Raw genomic sequence first — 9,127 nt, 5'->3', positions numbered from 1 at the left:
CATGTAGATGTGGCGCTTAGGGACATGGTTTAGTGGGCATGGTGGTGTTGGGTTGACAGTTGGACTCGGTGATCTTAGAGGTCTTTTCCAACCTCAATGATTCTATGATTCATAAACTTGAATATGGATCAACATGATATAGAACAACCAACCAACATGAATAAAAAGTGACAATATGGAACAAAATGTTTGAAAGGTTTGGATCATCACAAAAGTCCTTTTGCTGAAACCCTTACACACGAGCACCTCCTCATGTATTTATTCTTCAACTTCCTCCTACTCGTTCTTGCTGTCATGTCCATTCTCAGCTAAGAACATACCTACTTCCACAACACAAGCAAAGACAAATCAAAATATATGTACAAGTGAACTGCAATTAATAATATGTTACTTCAATACATCTTTATTCTCACAAACAAAGAATGAGAGATTGTCTGGCAATAGCCATTAAAGTTGATTTTTTTGCTATTAAATTTAAGGTCTTAGCTATGTCAATAATTAATTGTTTTGAACTACTACCTGGGTTTAATAATTATTTATTTGTGGCTTTTTCCCCCCAGTTTTATTAGAGATGTGCAAAGATACAGATCCCTTCTGCTTTGGGACTTGTGTTCAATATAAGGGAACAAGTCAACAAGACATCATGAAAAAATATGCTGATCTGGATGGCTCTTGCAGCTGGTCGTATCTTTTATAAAAAAGCACAGGAGAGATTTCTATATTTAGAGGCTCAGAATAACTTTTTTCCTGCCCTTCAGCAATTCACTTTTCCTAGGCCTCTATTCTTCTTTCAGTTGAAAACAGCAGACTCTACTCAAGTTGTTATATATTGTCCTAAAAGATGACATTTTTTGTCTGCTTTTTATTTGATTCATGAATCACACAGTTCAGCTGATTGTGATTTTACTTTGCATTCATAGTTTTTTTGCTGAATATACTTGATGAAAAAGTTTCAGATTATGACCTTTTGAGAGCTCACGTAACAATTGTTGCGTACTGCAAGAATGAGAACAACACAGGCTCCAGGAGCTATTCATGGAGGTCTGTTAGTATTTGTGATTGGATTTTTGGCTTCCTATTTTTCCTGGTATAATGGTGGATTGTTGCTGGGTCTCTCATTCATGAAAGCACCCTCAGCTTAACATTTTTCTTGCTTGTCCATCAACTTAGAGTACTGGGAGAACTCAACCTTGAACAGAAAGGCACATTTTGTTTTAAACTGAAAAAAATGGAGGTTAAATGTAATCACATACCTTTGTGATTCTTTCCAGAAAGTTTAAATTCTGGATGTGTTATGTGTATTGTTTATTGTTGATCATGAATTTTTGTATGTTTTCCCTACTTTAATGTGATTGGTTTGAAATATTTTAGCCCCTCTCCCTTTTTCTTGTGGAAGGAATCTTAACAGATAAATTAAACTTGTATCATTTAGTTGTTCCACTTCTGCCTCACTCCCTTCCACATTATTTGGGTTTTTTTTTCTCCTTATGATACCATTGCTTCAGAGGAAAATAACTGGAGGATATGTTCTCCTTTTTAATCTTCCTTTGCCATGTAATAAGAGGGTGGGTAGAGGCTGGGCAGGAAGAACAAAGAAGATATTGTACCAGTAGGAAAGTCTTATTCAGATTCCTAAAGGTACAGAGAGAATCTCGCCAAGACTTTGCTAACATTTTCCATCACTTTTTATTGACTTCAGCTTTGAATCAGAAAACACCACCTGGATATACCGTCTGCAAGGTATCCCAAAATAAACATTGCCAGTTACCACACACTCAGGGGATTCCCTTACCTTTGTAATAGGAAACAAAAGCAATAGCAAGCACAGAAGAATTTATATGGCGCTGTAAATCTTCCCTTCTGAAAGACTGGAATCCTCACTATGACGTTACAGCCATGGTAACTGATTATCCAGTGTTTTGTAGCTAGGGCTATGATAAGCCCCTAGGCAGAGTTACATTAGTTTTGTCTGATTCTTATTTACTTTGACATTTTCTAACCTATTAAATATCGTCTTTGCAGACTAGATGCTATCTTTTAGTCAAAGTCCTCAGTAGAAACAGGTGCATGTCTACACAGCCCCCCAAAAAAGAAGGGCAGTTTCTTCAGGATTTGGCTGATATAACACTAAACTTCAATTTGAGAAGGTTCCTAGGCAAAAACCTAGCATAGGACTTAAGCAACAGAAGCGCAACTGAGGGGGCATTCAGAGACTCACATTCAGAAGACATAGTCAAATAAAGCCCAAACCCTTCCTAACTTCCTTAGCATCTGAAATGGAGTAGCAACCAAATATGGAGGTTAATATTCCTGTAAGTAAATAAAATTCTAATATATGCTTGGCCTGATCATCTAGATCTCTTCCTTGTGTTTTATTTCTATGGGATCTTAAATAAAGTATTTGAAGAGTCTATCTTACTAGAAATACTCTGAATGCACCTAACTGCATCATACTACCAACATTTTGTATAACAGCCCTTTGATTAGAGAGCTCATACAATAAATTAGAAATATGAGTCAAATGAGAAATCTGAGCTTTATTCTTAGATTAGGCAGGAAGGAAATTGTATCTCCTTTTCTGAGGGAGATATTACAAAATGTGGTTCAAGACAGCCTTCTCTCAGTTTTTCAGGCTATATAGCTTCAACTGGTATAGCAAAGTTACAAAGATACCGGTGTTTCAGTAACTTTCAGCACAAGATATAATCCCTGAATTCAGAAGTAGTTTCTGGTGTTGATCAGACACAGCCCTGGGACCAACAAATCTCATCAAATCACAACAGAGACTCAGTCCAGAGGAACTTGATAAACTTGGGAACCAGGCCAACAGAAACTGCAGGAGATTCAAGAAGAAAAAGTGCAAAGTTCTGCATGTAGGGCAGAATAATCTCATGGAATATTAGAGGCTGGGAAGAGACTGGCTAAAAAACAACCTTGTGGAAAAGATTTCCATCATAGTCTTTACGGAGAAGAACCTTCTACGCACCGGATGAGACAGGCCACCTTACCTGTCTTTTGTACATGCAATGGGGCTTTACAGTTACAAAACATGGCTTTAGCTTCTCAGCCAGGCTGGGCAAGACTCAGTACAGAACATCATTGTCTTGTGCCTGTATTTTATGCTTTGTACTTCATAGGCACGTCTTCAGGTACTGTTTAAGGTTTTTTTGTCACTAAGTGGAATATCTGCAGTAGAAGTCAGCAAGCAAAATTTCTCCCAAATCCCACTCCCATCATCTAGTTCTTGAAATCTTCTAAGAGCTTGTGAGACAAGAGATGTAAATCTTTAAGTGCACAGAGAAAATGCATATACTCAGTACACTTATGTGTATGCAGGTGAATGTCTCTTGGTTCCTCCCTCTGGGCATATTTCATTTTGCATGGGATACATATTTATTCAGCAAGCAAGTAAGAATGACCCTCTCAGCCTAATGATTTTCATTTGTGAGATGAAAAGCTGTAGTTCTTTCTGCTCTCTCAAAAGGCATTCCAACAAAAGATGAACATCCTTAGGAGGAGAGCCTGAGAGCACGCTTAAAAATAGGCTAAAGCACAACAAAGACACAGTTTTGGGGGAAAGGAGGGAAATAAAACCCGCTACCCAGAAAAGGGACTGAATCTTATCTCTCCCGCACCTGAATGTATTCCTTCCATTGTGGACTGCTGCATCAGAGAACGACACCACCCACTGCTTCTGGCCCATTTGCAAATGTAACCTAAACATGCAGAAACTTTTTCTGAAATTCAGACGATGTAGTTCACATTTTTTCAGTCAACTCTAACTGCATTTCACTAACAAATGCCACAGCCTGCTTCTTGAACAGCCTTATTTTACATGGGAAACAAGTGGAGCCATCATGCTTAGCAACCCCAGGAACAGGGATGCAAAAGGAAGGCAATTTCTGTGCCTCTCTGTGAAAGCTACGTAGTAAAGATTACCAATCTCATTCAACACATAATGTATAAATGTGCCAGCACTCAGATTCACAAGCAGCAGTATTTAGCACTCTAGCTAATATCCTAAACTGGCAGGGAAGGGGTTAAAATGGGCCCAGGACAGATATTCCTCCTTCACCCATACTAGTGGTATCTCTGGGTCAGAGATGATCTATTCTTGCAAAATACCAACGGTTCCCTCTGTTATTTCTCTCTATGTCTGTCTTTAGGGTATGGAGATTATTTTTACCTCAGAGGGTATCAGTCATTACAGTCACACAGTACATTCATCTAAATATTTCTGGAGAAGAAAAGCATACTTCCATTTATAACACTTTACCAATATACCTAGGGCTTTCAAACCAGTATATTATCAAAACACACACATTTACTATTTGTTCTCTTAGCTAACTCACTGAATGAAGGCAACACTTTTTTTTTTTTTCCTTTTTCCTTGCTGGATGTCGCCTAGCAATATATTACACTGACTTTGAACAAATCTGTAATAGTAAATATTATGGTTTCATCTAACATTTCAACTATGAAAATAAACTGCATAAAATGGAGTTCACATAAAAGATACCAGGGTCAAAGACCATTGGAGTAGGCATTCTGCATCCATTACAATACACTACCCATAGGCAGTGATTATTTATTGGAATATGTTATGAGTCATGGCAATTCATAACACTACGGTCTCTGGAAAATTCCATTTTCCACTCTGAGCCAACATTAGGCTTACAGTACATACATTTTGATTAACTGAGACACAAATGTATCCCAGCAGTTACAGGAGAGTTGTTTCCTATCTTTCCTAAAATTGAGAGATACTTATTATTTCCAGGAAAATAAATAAGGTCATGTGGAATGAAGCATTTACAATTCTTGGCAGGGCAGTTAAAATGAATAAGACTGTACATGAAAGCTTGTTTGACTGTCTATTTAGTTTCATTTTAAAGATTTTAGTCTTATCATTCTTGATTTATGCACAACATGTACTGCCACTTGCTGGTCTGTTCTATAAATACCTTCATAATTTGAATTAAGATAATGCATTATCTGTATTTGGTAGATGTATTACAGTTTTGTACTCACTTAAAGTTCCACCAAACCATAAAGCGTTTTTGCATTTTAGATTTAGCTAAAAATATTCCCCCATTAAAATAGCAATCATCATTAAAATTAGTTCCCTGATTCTACTGATTAATTTTTCAGTAACAAGCAAGGTTTCCAAAAAGTTACAGTTAAACATATTTTTAGACAAAACCTCACAATTTTTTAAGAGTCTAGAGAAGCAATTACATGGCATAAAAATCTGCAGGACACAATTAGAGGGAAGAGGAAGTAATTTGAAATTAAAATATATCTTAATATATACATAGTCATAAGAATATTGCCAGAGGCAACACAGTGGTGTTGCTAAAAAAGTTTTAAATGAGTAGATTTGACACCTTTCCACTTCTCTCCAGACAAATGTGAATCCTTCTATAAAGGCAGCAGATTGTTTATTTCTGCATGTATAGTTTCTGGTTAATGAGGTTTCAAACCTTTAATCTTCTATCACCTCTGTAGTCCCACTAAGACAAATGCTAGTACTAGGCTTATGAGATGCCAGATCGGGATTTGTAATTACATTCTGGTAAATGGACATTTTTAGCCACATGAGTAATTTGAATCTTGTGCTCAGTTTTGGCTGTTGCAAAAGGGGAGGGGAATAACCTGTTCTCCATATCTGTGAGACATAGAACAAAAAGTGATGGAGTCAAGTTGCAGTGAGAGGTATAGCTTATGTCTATTAGGAAATGTTGAATCACTGGCACAGACTGCTCAGAGAATTTGTGGAAATGCCATCACTGGAGATCTTTAAGATAAGTTAGGCAGTAAAAGGTCATAGCTTGATGCCTTTATTCAGTCGATCTAAGTATCACATAAATGTTCTGAAAAGCATTTAAGAGCTGTGTAATGTGTTTTCACATAAAGCCGTAGTGCACCTTGTATGTTTCTCCCGTATTCACCTTCATTTACAATCAGAAAGAGCTGAGATTTGAGTCTTCATTTATTATTTTTATTTTTACTGTTTTCTTTAATTTGATTACTTGAGTCTATGAGGAGGGCTTGGGTATTTTCAAATTTTTTTGTGGAACATTTCTCATGTCCTGTGGTCCATCAGTTGGTAGCCACTGGAGTAGAAAACCTCTTGAAGGTCTCTGTCCTCGTTTGCCACAAATAACTTGTAAAAGATGACCTTTCCACTTACCTTTTAAACTATGTTTAAAACTCAACTGCAAAAATAAAAAATCTAATTTTAAGTCTGAAGACAAGCCAATGACTATAACTGCCAAGTACTGTCATAGTTTAGGAAATATAAACATAGGTACAACCCCTTAAACTTTGGCACATTCCAGAACATTTTTAACTGTAAGCTGATACTCAAAGAAATCCATAATGGCATATATTTTTAAATTTAGGTCTGCCATCACCCTTAGATGATGGGGGCAGGGGGAAACCCTGCACAGGCCAACAGATTATTTTTTTTTTAATACAAAAGGACATGATGTCTCTTTAAGTGGAAATGAAACCCACTGCCTTCTCTTAAATAACCCATGTACCAGCCAAGAATTTCTTCTGGTTATCACCTTTTTAACTTCGTTTATGACTTTACTGCTCATGAACATTGGACATCTTACAGTAAACTCTGATTTCCAGCAGCAGAACAAATAAAAAAGAAAACAAGCTGCAAACACCACTAAAAGCATAATGGGGCCTGAGAACATGTGTTTGTTGACAAGACAGAGTTTGTGAGTCAAGCAATTAAATATTGTTCAGCTGACAGTAACTGCAGATACAGTCATAAAATATTAGTGATGGACTTAAATTGCAAATAATAGCAGGCTACAAGCTGTCACAGATGACCACTGGATAGTAATCACCCCTGAAATACCATCTCTGAGCCTTTTAAATAAAGAGCAGTGGTAGATTTTTTGAAAGGGTGGGGGAAAGAGGAGCTTGTAACAGACTGTTTTGGTGTGTCAGGGCAAGACAGAAATAATTAAGTCAGACCTACCTGTCTGCGCTGTACAAGGAGTGCATTGTGCAGAACTCACAACTCCCGCTTTGCCCTTCTGAATGTTGCAGGAATAAACAGGAATGACTTAAACTCTAAGAAACAGCTCCAAAGGCTTCTGAAGTCAGCAGACTCATAATCAGTTCCTTGGCTCAGGTCCTTTGTGTGCATTGCACCCACTCAGTAAAGGCTGCCCTGAACCTTCAGAATAAGCCAAACACAGGGGCCTGGTCAATAACTGCCTCAGCTCCCAGCACACTGGATAACAAACTTTAGCTGCTTTTTGGTTCCATATTTTGCAACGAGGACAAGCGTACAATAAACATATAAGCACTTCTGGCTCCATCCTTTTGCTACCCAGCATAGGGAGAAGGGCTTGTTCATTCCTCAAGCTTTGTTGTTCCCCCATCAATGTTCCCTTGATCCACATCCTCATATTTAGCAGATAAAGGAGATCAATACAGCCGAAACATTTTTTTAGCTCATCAATCAAGAAGATGGAAGGGTCTCATGGGCTACCTCGCTGCTTTAATTTATGGAAAAGAAAACAAAATTCCCCCTCCCTCTGTAAGAGAAGGAGCTCTGTTCTGCTCATAGCTTGCTGTCATCATGTTTCTATGCAGGGAAGTCAAAGCCAACTTTACTCTCTCCTGTGTGGCCATGCATGGTGAGGTCTTATTTTTAATATGATTCAAGTAGGTTCTGAATTGAGATATTCACCCAAAAATTCCTGGTAAAGTCTCACTTCTGACTCAGAGCAGTTAGTACATACTCCTAGCCATTTGAATAAGAAAAAAGTCTGTATCCATTCCATCAGACTTCAGCCATGTAAAAAATAACATGACTGGTTTGGACAAGTGCTTGTATTCTCACTGCAGCTGAAGGAAAAGAGCAGAGTGGTTTTTTCCCCCAGTTATATAATACCCACTTCGGTACTAGATAAATCACTTTCTAGAGGCGTCTGCTTCTCTCCAAAAACAATATGGGCTTCTGGAGGACAAGGTTGGAGGAGGGATCCTACATTTTAGATGGTGCAAGTTAAGTCAAATGAATTCCGCCAACAGGCTGCTGCTGCTATAAATCACAGCATGCTTGTGCCTGGTCCCGTACCGACACAGCCCTCTGAAAGCAGCTGTAAGAAGTGACAGCTGCCTGGCAAGATATTAGACTTAAATGTGAGCAGATAAGAAGTGAGATGCAGTGATTTTGGAATTGGAAGAAAAAAGAGGAAAATATGAACCATCCATTTTATACAGTTTATTATATTTTTTATGGTTCAAAGCAACATTTGTGTGATTCCCCCACATAGGGTAAATGTCAAATAGGTTGTCTCAAGGTGCTTTTCAGACATGCAGCAAAAATGTTCTAGTATTCATCTGAAATGCAATACTGTCCCTTTATTTTATTACTTCCCCAAAAAAGAAAAAAGAGAAACTTTCTTGCAATACTTTATTTTTTTCCAAGCATCAAAAATAAGGAAAAAAATGTTATTTCAGTAAGATTTCATGATTATCTGCTTTAAATCCTGGGAAAAAAAAAATAGGGGGAGTATTGGGGGGGGAGGGGAAGAAGCTTCTGAACTGATTAAGGATGCAAATTTAGGTGGAACATTTTTGGATTTATAGTAGGTTTTCTGTCTGGTTTTTATGTTTTTGTTCACCATTAAGAATTCCCTTTTTATAAGCAGAAGTCTTCTAAAATACCTAAAAAGTGAACGGTCATGTTAGCCATTTCTATCATGAGTGACCATTGTTATCTATTTGCTTCATAAGGGAAGTTTGGCAGTATTAATCTTTTTAAAACAAAGGAAAAGCAGACCAGACTCAGACAAATTCTCAAGTGCCAAAAATGGCTAAAAGCAATGTAAAAGCAACATTATTGACAATGAAAAAGGACTAATGAGGGGGTTTGTGATTGAGATGTAAATAACCTTTTTTTTTCTCTTTCTGTTGTTCAGTATTTTGTGAACAGAATTAATTAGGAATATTTAGAGAATCCTGGGTGAGACGCTGTTTATTGATCATGGTTAGTTCTTCTGCTTGCTGTGCTTGCAGTGCTTTGAGATTCATGCTTTAGTTTGCAGGAACAGGGATGATTGACCTGTGTAATGATTAATAAAGTATTATT

The 9,127-nt window shown here is 37.4% G+C and overlaps 1 long non-coding RNA gene across 1 annotated transcript in view; it reads right to left on the bottom strand.

Annotated features, from left to right (window-relative positions):
- Window positions 1-7,148, bottom strand: part of LOC109279433 — a 36,009-nt gene extending 28,861 nt beyond the window's left edge. Inside the window, exon 1 of the long non-coding RNA XR_002086170.1 lies at window positions 7,001-7,148. This is a non-coding gene — a long non-coding RNA (uncharacterized LOC109279433). The remainder of the gene's footprint in view (window positions 1-7,000) is intronic.
- Window positions 7,149-9,127: the final 1,979 nt, after the last annotated feature.

Source organism: Aptenodytes forsteri, unplaced genomic scaffold, assembly GCF_000699145.1.
Source record: "Aptenodytes forsteri isolate BGI_AS27 unplaced genomic scaffold, ASM69914v1 Scaffold257, whole genome shotgun sequence".
In the NCBI taxonomy this organism is placed as follows: Eukaryota; Metazoa; Chordata; class Aves; order Sphenisciformes; family Spheniscidae; genus Aptenodytes; species Aptenodytes forsteri.
Note: the sequence above shows the minus strand (reverse complement) of the source record. Positions and strands in the feature narration are given on the sequence as shown.